Genomic DNA, 13,807 nt, shown 5'->3' with positions numbered 1-13,807 from the left:
CATTTAGAAGTTGCACGTCGTTTTAAAAATATCCTGCTTTTCTATTCTTACTACCAAAATGAATAACCTCGTACTTCCCCTTGTTGCCCACTTATTTAACCTGTCTACATCTTTTTGCAGCCTCTTGGTGTCCGCCTTAAGGTCTTTTAAGATGCAATAATTGTGTACACTCCATCGCTGTAATATTGCTACTGTATTCCTCAAAGCTTTATTATCATAACCAAGAAATGTCACAATACACACACACGATGTATTATTAGATTGGGTGCTCTCCTTCGGAACAAGAGATATTGAAATATTTAGTCTGCAAATTAAAACGTGTTTGACAGCATTCACCATAGAGAAGGGCAGCGCTGTAAAATATATTTCTGCTGTAAATTATTTATAAATTGGCGTGAAATAAAATATGGTTTCAAGAGACGTAATATCTGATTTCCATTTCATTAGTACAGCAGTTCCCCCGGGGGGTACTGTTGGTGATACAAGTTCTCAGATATTGTGAGAGTTTAGTTTTAAGCAGTGTTGGACGCATGGTTCTTGCTGTAGCACTAACACTGTCAACTCGTTTCGCGCTGTGCGTCCTCCTCTTACTCCGAACAGCTTTGAAATGTGTACCACCAACAGTTTATAGATATCATGGCAGGGCGGTCCGACCTCGCAACCGAACCCATTTCATTATTACTGACATCCCCCGCCCCATAAATCCAGTGTCCAACAATATCCAGAATGGAGAGATGCAACATTATAAATCCACACAATCGAGGATTCCTCCCTTGATGGAATAAATGACAGCGGCAGAGCGTCGGAGCCCTGTCAGAACAAAAACAACCACCGCCAATGGCTGGAAGCGGGGCCACGAACGGACACACACGGTTACCAATTCCTTCAACATTACCAACCCCGGCTCGATGAATAGGCAGCTACCCCCGCTAGCCGGTTAGACAGATGGACAGACAGACAGGCAGGCAGAGGGAACGAGGGTGGGACAAGCCCGGCCGGCGCCTTACCTTCCCCTAAGAGTTGTGCTGCTCGCTGCTGTCACTGAGCCGCGGCGGCTCTGTCTTCATTCTTCCTGCCTGACACCGAGATGCTGCGCTGCCTCTGCTCGCGCGTCCCCGCGCACCCGGCGCCGCCCCCCCCCCCCATCCCCCTTTGCTCACGCCCTGGCTCTCTGCGCCTCGCGCCCTCTGCCGCCCCCTGGCTCTCTGCGCCTCGCGCCCTGTCACTCAGTGGGCGGGCGGGCGCGCGCGCGCAGGCTGTTCAGCAGCAGCAGTACCATCTGCTCTGGATCTTTCATGTGTAGTGGGAGGGAGGAAGTGCTCTTGCTCTATATTTACTATGCATTTTGATTTAAGAGCCTCAGAGGCACTCGTTGTCCAATGTCGTTCCTTTATTGTCTTTCTGCATTCAGCGAAAAGACGTGTGAATTCAGGCAGCCAGAGAAAAGCACCTTGCAGTGATCTTTATCTTGGATGCCGTGTATATAAAAAAAATCACTCCACCCAGTTCATTGCATTGTCTTTGGCTATTGGAAGTACTTTGACCACATTGCTGGGAGGTTTGATTCGGCAATATTTTAAAGACTGCAAAAAGTAATGAGTGGAAACCTCGACTTTTAATTCCTCTTACCATTGCAATGATGATAAAGCAGTAAAAGGCAAATACTTGCAAAGAACATAGTTTTTTTTACCAACAACAAATGAATGCAATCATCTATAAAAAAATTCCAAAATATACAGGAAATAAAGTGGAGAACTCTATGTAACACATGATTCTTCGTAGGGGGAATTAGCTCAAATGGTAGAGCGCTCGCTTAGCATGTGAGAGGTAGCGGGATCGATGCCCGCATTCTCCAATATGTTTTCTTCCATTTCTTGCTGCCATGAATATTTCAACTATTTATATTTTCGAAAGCTATAAATAATATTAAAAATAATTGCTGGATTTCAAACCCATATGTATATGTGTCTTTGTTTCCAACAAACTAACAAAAATAAAATCCTTAGATATTTATATTTCATGGGCAGTGTATACTAACCAGGGGGGCATTGCTTAAGCAATTGACAGAAGGATTACAGAGCATTAAAATAAACACCATCCAACCTTGCCAAACTCCTAAACTAGAGGAACAGCACCTCATCTTCCGACTAGGCACTTTACAGCCTTCCGGACTGAATATTGAATTCAACAACTTTAGATCTTGAACACCCCCCCTCCTCCATCCCCACCCCCTTTCCGTTTCTTCCCCCTCCCTTTTGTGTTTTCCAATAATTTATATAGATTTTTCTTTTCCCACCTATTTCCATTATTTTTAAATTTATACCTTTTATGCCCTGTTAGTCTTATTTCACCCCAGCCCCCACTAGAGCTGTACCTTGTGTGTCCTGCCATCCATTCTTAATTAGCACATTCTCTTAGATAATATCACCATCTTCAACACCTCTTTGTTCTTTTGTCTGTGACATCTTTTGATTATCTGCTCCTATCACTACTGCTTGTCCCTACAAACCGCCCCCCACACCCACTTCTCTCCCCCCACCCCACCCCCACCTTAAACCAGCTTATATTTCACCCCTCTCCTAATTTTACTCAGTTCTGTTGAAGGGTCATGAGGACTCGAAACGTCAACTTTATTCTTCTCCGCCGATGCTGCCAGACCTGCTGAGTTTTTCCAGGTAATTCTGTTTTTGTTTTGGATTTCCAGCATCCGCAGTTTTTTGTTTTTATCCCTTGTGCCTTAACTGGCCTATAATTAGCCATAGGTCTTCCAGACTCATTTGCTCTCTCTATTAATTTTGGCTGTGCATCTCCCCCTGCTGAACCTCCTCTCAGGATCCCATCCCCCACCAAGTTAGTTTAAACCCTCCCCAACAGCACTAGCAAACCTTCCCACAAGGATGTTGATCCCATTCCGGTTCAGGTGCAACCCGTCTGCCTTGTACAGGTCCCACCGCCCCAGAAACGGTCCCAATGTCCCAGAAGTCTAAAGCCTTCCCTCCTGCACCATCTCTCCAGCCACGCATTCATCTGGACTAACCTCCTATTTCTATACTCACTAGCGTGTGGCACCATAAGTAATCCAGAGATTACTGCCTTTGAGGTCCTGTTTTTTAATCTGCTTCCTAGCTCCCTAAATTCTGCTTGCAGGACCTCATCCATCTTTCTACCTAAGTTGTTGGTACCAATATGTACCTTGATTTCTGCCTGTTTGCCCTGCAGCCATTCAGTGACATCCTTGACCCTGGCACCAGGGAGGCAACATACCATCCTGGAGTCACGTCTATGGCCGCAGAAACGCCTGTCTGTTCTGCTTACTATCGAGTCTACTACCACAATTGCTCTTCCCCTCTTTTTCCTCCCCCACTGTGCAGCTGAGCCACTCACAGTGCCATGAGCGTGGCTGCATTCCCCAGAGGAACCATCACTCCCAGCATTTTCCAACTCAGAAAAATGGCTTTGGAGTGAGATGCACCCTGGGGATTTCCTGACTACCTATTGGACACCCTTTCTTCTGACTGATGGTCACCCATTCCCTCTCTGTCTGCACTTCCGTAAGCTGTGGGGCGACCGCATCTAAAAACATGCTATCCATGAAACTCTCAGCCTCGCGGATGCACCTCAGTGCCTCCAGCTGCTGCTCAAGCTCCGAAACTTCCTGCACACATGGTCGATCAGAGCTCAAGAAGCGTCTAGGACTTCCCACATGTTGCAGGCGGTACTTAACACGGGACTGAGCTGCCCTGCCACGACTCTAGTTAAAAAAAAAGCTCTTTAAGTTAAATACAGTAAAAAAAATTAAATTATTTATGTGCTTTAAATAAATACTAGAACTCTTACCTTTCCTTAGCTTAATCTATTTTAAACTGGAGAAAAGCTGGAGAAAAAACTGGAGAAAAACATTTACTCACTAATCACCGATCAGCTCTCACCAAAAACTATTTTATACTCTAATGTTCACAGTAAGTACACAGTCATGTAAACCAATAGGCAACTTGTGGTCAGACACACCACACCCTGAAACCAAGGGAAGAATTTTCGGGTCGGCGAGCAGGGTTGGGGCCCACTCGCTGATGCATAAAATGATGCGCAGTGACGTTGGGCAGGCATTCTGACATCACCGCGCGTTATTTAGAACTGTCAAAGGCCTATTAAGGCCATTTAAACAGTAATTAGGACAATTAACAGGGCTGTCTGTCCAACCTTAAGGTTGGCGGGCAGGCAAAGAGCCCAGGGGCCTTCGCATTTTTTGTGGAACCTCGTCCACGGGCGGGGTGAGGTTTCATGAAGGTTTCATTAATTAAATAAAATTTTTTATCAAAATTCATGAACCTGTCCCAGCTCACGTGACACTGTCACATGAAGGGACATGTCTTAAAATATTTCCTTTTCTTTATTTAAATTTTTAAACCTTAAACTAATCTTCCTGAGGCACTTCTGTGCCTCAGGGAGATTTCTGTGCCCTTTTGTGCACATCCGTGAAAGAGTGCAGGCCCCGACTCAAGGAATCCCCCCATCCCCCACCCGCACACAGAGCACTCAGCATTTCCGGGCGCGCGTCACACTGGGTTGTTTCACATGCCCATAGCAAAGAGTTACAGACCTTCAGCTGTCTCTTTGGACCTTCTGGGCTCTCACAAGCCTTTATCTCTTTAAGTTTGAAGCTTGGAACCTTTCTCTGCCCCTCTCTCTTAACTTCACTTAACAGGACGTTTTCCAAGTTCCTGTCCTTCCTTCCTAGAAGGTCTGCTTGGGACTTTCTCCTGTTTCAGTCCCACTCCTTTGGCCTTGGGACCTTTTGGCTCTTTTGGGCAAGCTACTATCTCTGTAGTTCCCTCTCCCAGTGCCCAGTCTCTCCTGGCAGCTGTCTTCAAACCAACTTTGGCTTGGGAATGACTATCTGTACCTTCTAGGCTGCTTCTGACTGGGAGCTGTCTTCAAAACTGAATTCAAACCACTTTTTCTTTAGTTTTTCCGTGTGTGTGTGTGTGTGTGTGGCCTGCGTCTCTGGACCTCTGTTGTTAGGCGACAGGACAGTTTTCTCGATTCTTGTGTTTGCTTAAATTCTCTTTCGGAGTCGTAAAACTCAATAGAAATGCAGGCACCATTTTAAGTGAAACTACAACTCAATTTGACCTTTTCTTAACACGAAAATATAGAAATACAAATCAAACTTAAACTTTAAAACTAAAACTCATTCCTAACACGAACAAATACAAATATAACTTACTTAAGCTGTCTCTATTTCCTAACACCACAGACACAGCCCTTCTCCCTCCACAGACACAGTAATCAGCCCTTCTCCCCCTCACAGACAGAGTAATCAGCCCTTCTCTCCCCACAGACACAGTAATCAGCCCTTCTCCCCCCACAGACACAGTAATCAGCCCTTCTGCCCCCACAGACACACTATTCAGCCCTTCTCCCTCCACAGACACAGTAATCAGCCCTTCTCCCCCCACAGATACAGTAATCAGCCCTTCTCCCCCCCACAGACACAGTATTCAGCCCTTCTCCCCCCACAGACACACTATTCAGCCCGTCTCCCTCCACAGACACAGTAATCAGCCCTTCTCCCCCTCACAGACAGAGTAATCAGCCCTTCTCTCCCCACAGACACAGTAATCAGCCCTTCTCCCCCCACAGACACACTATTCAGCCCTTCTCCCCCCCAACAGACACAGTAATCAGCCCTTCTCCCCCCACAGACACAGTAATCAGCCCTTCTCCCCCACAGACACACTATTCAGCCCTTCTCCCTCCACAGACACAGTAATCAGCCCTTCTCCCCCCCACAGACACAGTATTCAGCCCTTCTCCCCCCCACAGACACAGTAATCAGCCCTTCTCCCCCCACAGACACACTATTCAGCCCGTCTCCCTCCACAGACACAGTAATCAGCCCTTCTCCCCCTCACAGACAGAGTAATCAGCCCTTCTCTCCCCACAGACACAGTAATCAGCCCTTCTCCCCCCACAGACACAGTAATCAGCCCTTCTACCCCCACAGACACACTATTCAGCCCTTCTCCCTCCACAGACACAGTATTCAGCCCTTCTCCCTCCACAGACACAGTATTCAGCCCTTCTCCCCCCAACAGACACAGTATTCAGCCCTTCTCCCTCCACAGACACAGTAATCAGCCCTTCTCCCCCCCAACAGACACAGTAATCAGCCCTTCTCCCCCCACAGACACAGTAATCAGCCCTTCTCCCCCCACATACACAGTATTCAGCCCTTATCCCTCCACAGACACAGTAATCAGCCCTTCTCCCCCGACAAACACAGTAATCAGCCCTTCTCCCCCGACAAACACAGTAATCAGCCCTTCTTCCTCCACAGACATAGTAATCAGCCCTTCTCCCCCCACAGACACAGTATTCACCCCTTCTCCCTCCCCCAGACACAGTAATCAGCCCTTCTCCACCCCCCCGACACAATAATCAGCCCTTCTCCCTCCACAGACACAGTAATAAGCCCTTCTCCCCTGACACCCAGTAATTATCCCTTCTCCTCTCCCCTCTTTTCACACCCCCAGCCAACCCCCCCCACCCCCACACTAATCAGCCCCTCATCCATCACCACCCAATCACCTCTTTTGGTATAGTTGCCAGTGACTGCAAAGCTGAGTCCCCAGCCCAGGGTAAGGAACATGTACAATGGGTTTGAAGTTCCCACTCACCTTCCCGGCTCAGCCGCAAGACCTCTCTGTTTCTCAATCAGTCACTGAGTTACACTTGCCTATTCTGCCTGTACCAAGTCGGTGCACAAATCGCTCGGAGCTCACTGCTCAAGGTATTTTCTGAGGTTAAAGAGTGCTTTGGGCTCACAGTCCACCACATGTTGTTTGGCGGCAGACAGCGTGTCAAGGGCTGTCCTGCCAGAGTCACCATTGATGTCCTGGAGGAGGAGGAGCCCGCGACCCAAAACGCTATCTCTGTGACTCCAATGGGAGCTGCGACCCGAGTTTGGGAACCCACGCATGAAGAAGTCAGGAAATATTCAATGCAAATTCATCTTTGTAGAAATGTTGCAAATAAGCATTATATCTCTGGTATACTTTCTGGGGATTTTATTTTGGTCTGAACCTTAATGGTGAACACTTTAAAATAGAATGACAGAAATATACATGACATATCTCATGAAATCTAAAAAAAAATTATTTATTTTGGCTGCAGATATATTGCTTCTTTCTTGAAAGGATTAAAGTAGCGGGGATTTTAATTTAGGTACTTGCAGGAAGTGACAGGATAGCAGTGTATTTTGGTACTCCAATATGCTGTAAGGGAGAATACCTATGAGGGATGAACTTTCTTGAAGCAAGCTTGAGTTTCAGTGCAATGTGCCACTACTGGTGGAAGAAGTGTTTACTTTCCTGTTTTCAAAATCCCTTTTTAGTGCAGCACTGTTTCCATGAAGAAATGTTTGGCAAACACTTGTTCATTTGTTTAAAGATGCATGAAGCAGTAATATTAATCATATCAGCACACATTATTGTATCAGTTGCAAGTGACAAAAAGAATACATAGCTTGCCTCTCCTCCCAAACAGAAGCACTGCGATACATTTTCCCACGAACAATTTTCCTTTATAAATGCAATGCTTTAAAAACATATGACTCCTAAAAAATATATAATCCTGACAAAATGAGAGACGTATGCATCCAAATTCAGTGTGCCCATGTCAGCAGCACAAGGGGGTTGGCATAGTTATAAAAACAAAAAACTACTGCAGATGCTGGAAATCCAAAACAAAAACAGAATTACCTGGAAAAACTCAGCAGGTCTGGCAGCATCGGTGGAGAAGAAAAGAGTCGACGTTTCGAGTCCACATGACCCTTCAACAGAACTGAGTATAGTTAGGAGAGGGGTGAAATAAGGTTGGCATAGTCACTATTCTAAATTAGGCTCCTTGTCTTAATTTGAATAGGCCCTCAGAATATATTTTTCATGCAGAGGTAATCAGGATTGGAAGATGCACGTTGGAAAAATGTGCTAGTCAACTGCTCTGAAAGAGCTACTACTAACTCTTAATGGATTGAAAGTACTACAACTTGTGAAGGCACAGCAACAGGCTCTTTTAAGATGTGTTTAATTTTAATCATAGTCAAGGAGGAGCCCCTTTCAGTAATATGCCTTAGAGGTATTTTTGCTGAGGGTTGTGGAGAAGGTGCACAGTTATCTTTCGAGCAGAAGGCCACTTACTTCTCAAAGCAGGGTACCAAGTCATCTGTGGGACAAATGAGCACAATCTCCCAGATCTGCTGTGTCTGGGAACAAATGAGGAAGAAGTTCAGTGGCATCAAAATAAAGTCAAGTAACTGTGGCATACATGAATGCAAGGAGTAACCCCGTTACCAGCAATCCTGGGGAGATCACCTGCCAAGCTAGAATGGAGCATTATTCCCATTAGGTTTAACACTTTGAGAAGTTGCTTTATACATTCTTAATGAGGACCAATGCACAACCACAGCAGTAGGAGGTGTCCATCATTAGAGGTACTTGTCGATAAGTACGTTTTGCTAGATTCTGAGTTCTGCATTCCAACTGCTATGCGTCTCTCTCCTGTTCCTGTGGGACTGCAGATCCCTGATCCCTACTGAAAGGCCTGCATGTCATTCTGATGGATATGCACACAGAGATGACCATGCTCACCTCAGCTACATTGTACAGCAGTGCCATGCCTGAGCAACATAAATATTACTGGAGCAGATTACTTGTCAAATAAATTAAAAATAGAAAAAACCTCCACACTCTAATTAGCAATACTACGAGTAAGGGTTCAAAAAATTAAACAAAGTTGCAGTTTAAGCCGTATTGTTCCAGGATAGCTTCTGAAAAGAAAGCAAATCTGAAAATAATAGAAAATACTGGGATATATTTCTATTTGTACATTTGAACATATACATTTAAGAATACCATGTAAGTGTGGCTGATTAACAGGGTCATTTCTTTTTGCATCTAGGTGTTAGCACATATAGAAGATCACCATTAGGCACCGTGCTAAATGGGTTAGACTTTGAACTCAAGAGTGGGCATCCATGAGGTGCTGTGGTCCATCAGCAGCAGCAGAATTGTACTCATCCACAATTTGTAAAATCATAGTCCACCGTATTCCCCACTCTACCATCACCGCCAAACCAAACCCTGGTTCAATGAAGAGTGCAGGAGGGCATGCCAGGAACAAGCCCCAGGCATACCTAAAAATGAGTTGTCAATCTGGTGAAGCTACAACACAGGACTACTTGCACGCCAAGCAGCATAGGCAGCAAGTGATAGACAGAGCTAAGCAATTCCACAACCAACAGATCAGATCTAAGCTCTGCAGTCCTGCCACATACAGTTGTGAATTGTTGTGGACAATTAAGCAACTCACTGGAAGGGATGAACCACAAATATCCCCAACCTCAATGATGGAGTGGCCCAGCAGAGCAGTGCAAAAGATAAGGTTGAAGCATTTGCAACAATCTTCAGCCAGAAGTGCCAAGTGGATGATCCATCTTGGCTTCCTCCGGAGGTCCCCAGCACCACAGATGCCATGTGATGCCACTCCACGTGATAGCAAGAAATGGCTGATAGCACTGGATACTGGAAAGGCTATGGACCCTGACAATATTTCGACAATATTACTGAAGACGTGTGCTCCAGAACTTGCCGCATCTCTAGCCCAAGCTGTTCCAGTACGGCTACAACACTGACATCTACCCAGCAATGTGGAAAATTGCCCAGATATGTCCTGTACACAAAAAGCAGGACAAATGCAACCCGACCAATTACCGCCTCACCAGTCAATTCTCAATCATCAGTAAAGTGATGGAAGGGGTCATCAACAGTGCTATGAAATGGCACTTGCTTAGCAATAACCTGCTCACTGACACTCAGTTTGGGTTCCCCTAGGGTCACTCAGCTCCTGACCTCGTTACAGCATTGGTTCAAACATAGACAAAACAGCTTAACTTCAGAGGTGAGGTGAGAGTGATTGCCCTTGACATCAAGGTCGCATTTGACTCAGTGAGGCAACAAGGAGCCCTAGCAAAACTGGAGTCAATGGGGATCAGTGGGAAAGCTCTCCACTGTTTGGAGGCAAATCAATCCCAGAGAAAGGTGGTTGTGGTTGTTGAAGGTCAATCATCTCAGCTCCAGGACACCATTGCAGGAGTGCCTGAGGGTAGTGTCCTAGCCCCAACCATCTTCAGCTGCTTCATCAATGACCTTCCTTCCATTATAAGGTCAGAAGTGGGGATGTTCGCTGATGATTGCACAATGTTCAGCACCATTCACGACTCCTCAGACACTGAAGCAGTCCATGTCCAAATGCAGCAAGACCTGGGCAATATCCAGGCTTGGGCTGACAAGTAGCAAGTAACATTTGCGCCACACAAGTGCCAGACAATGTCCATCTCCAACAAGCGAGAATTTAACTATCGCCCCTTGAGATTCAATGGCATTACCATCACTGAATCCCCCACTATCAATGTCCTGGGGTTTACCATTGACCAGAAACTGAACTGGGCTAGCCCTTTCAATACTGTGGTTACAAGAGCATGTCAGAAGCTAGGAATAGTGTGATGAGTAACTCACCCCCTGACTCCCCAAAGTCTGCCTACCATCTACAAGTCACAAGTCAGGAGTGTGATGGAATAATCTGCACTTGCGTGGATGAGAGTAGCTCCAACAACACTGAAGAAGCTTGACAGGCATCATATCCAGAGCAAAGTAGCCCACTTGATTGACACCCCTTCCACAAATATTTTCTCCCTCCACTACCAATGAACAACGGCAGCAGTGTGTACCATCTAGAAGATTTACTGCAGAAACTCACCAAAGCTCCTTCGACAGCGCCTTCCAAACTCATGGCTGCTACTATCTTGAAGGACAAGTGCAGTAGACACATGGGAACACCACCACATGGAAATCCCCCTCCAAAGCACCCACCATCCTGACTTGGAAATATATCACTGTTCCTTCACTGTCGCTAGGCCAAAATCCTGGAACTCCCTCCCTAACAGCACTGTAGGTGTACCTACACCACATGGACTGCAGCAGTTCAAGAAGGCAGCTCACCGCCACCTTCTCAAGGGCAATTGGGGGTGGGCAATAAATGCTGGCCGAGCCAGCAAAGCCCACACCCCGTAAATGAATAAGAAAAAAGAATTTTTGTACAAGAGATAAACAAACTGACAAGTTAAAAAGTGACAGGGTTGCTTATATATTAAAACATTGACTCATGAGTAGAATAAACTGAAAACTGGATTATTTTGTTTCAGTAATGTTTCTGGTCAGGTGAAACAAACTGTTTTGCAGTGCAAGACAGAACTGTCAATCATGGAAATGTTAGTTATGAGGAAGAAGTGTGACTCAAGTTGCAAACTGAAAGTGAAAAACATTACAATTCAAAGAAAGAAAAAAACAACATAAGCTAAAATTAATACAGAAAATCCTGGAAATGCACAGCAGGTCTGCCAGTATCTGTAAGGGGGGAAAAATAATTTTTCAGGAATGGAAATTTCTCAGAAATTCAAATAGATGGAAAGAAATTCTTTACTGCAAGATATTTACAGAAGAATCAGAGCTGTTGGCAGATTTGGAGGGGTGAGGTTGAGAAAAATCCTTTAAAAATGAGGGTATAAAAGGGAATATATTGCACTTTGTAAAAGTGTATTTTCCTAGGTTCATATTTCATGGTGTTTGGCTGTCCTTTCTTTACCCCCTCCCCCAACCACAGCATCCTTTACAGCCATGCAACTTGCACACCCCAAGACTGTCTCTGTGGATGGCTTAATTATAAGTGGTCCCATAAAATAATATAGTCACCAGCATCAGAGGCCAATATCATGTTTTATACAGACCCAGCATAGTCATTTCACTATGGTAATGTATTGAAGCTGCATCTTCATGTTTAAACCTTTTATTTTAGTTATTATTCTAACGGCTTGTGGGAGGCCAACATTTATAACAGAATTTGTTAGCGAGCAAAGAGGAAGCATTTTAACCTTGTAACAAATTAATGTGACAGTAAATTGGATAGCTTGACATTTTAATTTTCATTATTCGGTTTACATTAGTCATGCTGTGTCTTTTGGGATGACCAACTGATATGGATAGTTGTGGGGGAAGGGACACAAAATCTGCAACTTGCAGAGGGCTTTGTGCGAAAGAAAATGGTAGATTTACTGACTTGTTGAATCAGTTTGGGAAAGGGCACACTCTAAATACGTTCTGTACAACCGTAAGAAAAAAACATGATAGCAACAGTTCTATTTTTTATTTTTATTATCAACCTATATTACCTACTTTTTGAAATTTATCAAAACAGCCAATAATTGACTATTGGTTACCTGACCCTATTTTCTGATGAACTCATTCAGGAACCAATGCAGAAGGCTTATTAATATATCCACCATCATTAATATTGATTCCCAGACCTAGATGACACTGGATTATCAGTCTTGCTTTCCTTTAATAGTTTCAAATGGATAACCTCTGGGGACAATTGAACTACTATCTTAAAGCTAGATTAATTAGTAAGTTGCATTTGCTAGAACTCCACCATTTATTTCTCTCATGACTGTTTTTATTCATTTATTCATTTTATTCATATATACACTGAAATAAAACAAGAACAAAACCATTTGGCCAATTTTTTCACAGGTTGTCAGGTATCCTGGAAAATGCATATGCACCATAATTTTTTCCAAAAGGAATTCCTTCCTTCTTTTCTGATTAAATAATATTAATTTATTATCAAAAACAAAGTTGGTAGAAAAGTTGGAAATTTTGGATTTTTAAGCTGACTCTCCACTTCCTGTCCTATGTACAGCAGAGAATACAGTGACTAAATTATTCTTCATTGATGTTTTAACAGGAAGAGTGCTATTTTTATTTAAAGGCCAGGGAAGATTGTAATAATGAAGATATTCGTCCACAAGCATATCATGTTTTAAACTAATAAAAATAATTTCCAATAAAAGTTAGCTTTTTCAATGCTTAATAAGCATATGTTAACTCCTATTTGTGGTTTTAAAGGAGAATGCTTCCTTTATAAGAGAAGGGAAAAAACACACTGGGCTAGATTTTGAAATTGCGCAATAGAGTAGAACAACGAAATAAAAATCAGGAGAGAGGTAAAACGGGCTGTTGACTCACTATCATCCATTCCATACAATCGCACAAAGACAACATTATCCCACTGCATGCCCAATGTAGTTTTGACAACAACACTATACAGATAGCATAGAATCATAAAATAGTTACAGCATTGAAAGACCATTCAGCCTATTTTGTCTGTGCCAGCTCTCTGGAGCAACTCACTTAGTGCCACTCCCCTGACTTTTCCTGATAGCCCTTCAGATAATGATCCAATTCTCTTTTGAAAGCCATGATTACGTCTGCCTCCATCACACTTTCAGGCAGTGCATTCCAGATCTCAACCAGTCGCTGCGCAAACAAGTCTTTCCTCATAGGGCCTTGCTTCTTTTTCCAGTCATCTTAAATTATTGTCCTCTAGTTCTTGATCCTTCCACAAATGGAAACAGTTTCTCCCTATAGAATCTGTACAGGACTCTCATGATCTTGAACACCTCTTTCAAATCTCCCTCTCAGCCTTCTCTTCTCCAAGGAGAACAGCCATACCTTCTCCAAACTGTCTACATAACTGAAGTTCCTCATCGCTGGAACCATTCTTGTGAATCTTTCCTGCACCTTCTCTAATGCCTTCACATCTTTCCTAAAGTATGGTGCCTAGAAAAGGACACAATACTCCAGCTGAGGCTGAACCAATGTTTTATACAGGTTTATGATAACTTCCTTGC

At 44.1% G+C, this 13,807-nt stretch overlaps 1 protein-coding gene across 2 annotated transcripts in view; it reads right to left on the bottom strand.

The window, feature by feature from the left end:
• Positions 1 to 13,807, bottom strand: part of LOC144684860 (uncharacterized) — a 399,842-nt gene that overhangs the window by 369,274 nt on the left and 16,761 nt on the right. Inside the window, exon 1 of one of the 2 annotated variants that reach the window (XM_078549190.1) lies at positions 1,008 to 1,286. The exons of the other annotated variant lie outside the window; for it this stretch is intronic. The gene's annotated coding sequence lies outside the window, so the exon portion shown is untranslated. Of the gene's footprint in view, positions 1 to 1,007; positions 1,287 to 13,807 lie in introns of those variants that run through there. 2 annotated transcript variants of the gene reach the window in all.

The sequence above is a fragment of the Cetorhinus maximus genome, chromosome 9, assembly GCF_964194155.1.
Source record: "Cetorhinus maximus chromosome 9, sCetMax3.hap1.1, whole genome shotgun sequence".
Taxonomy (NCBI): domain Eukaryota; kingdom Metazoa; phylum Chordata; class Chondrichthyes; order Lamniformes; family Cetorhinidae; genus Cetorhinus; species Cetorhinus maximus.
The sequence above is the reverse complement of the archived record's forward strand: the minus strand, read 5'-3'. Positions and strand labels throughout refer to the sequence as shown.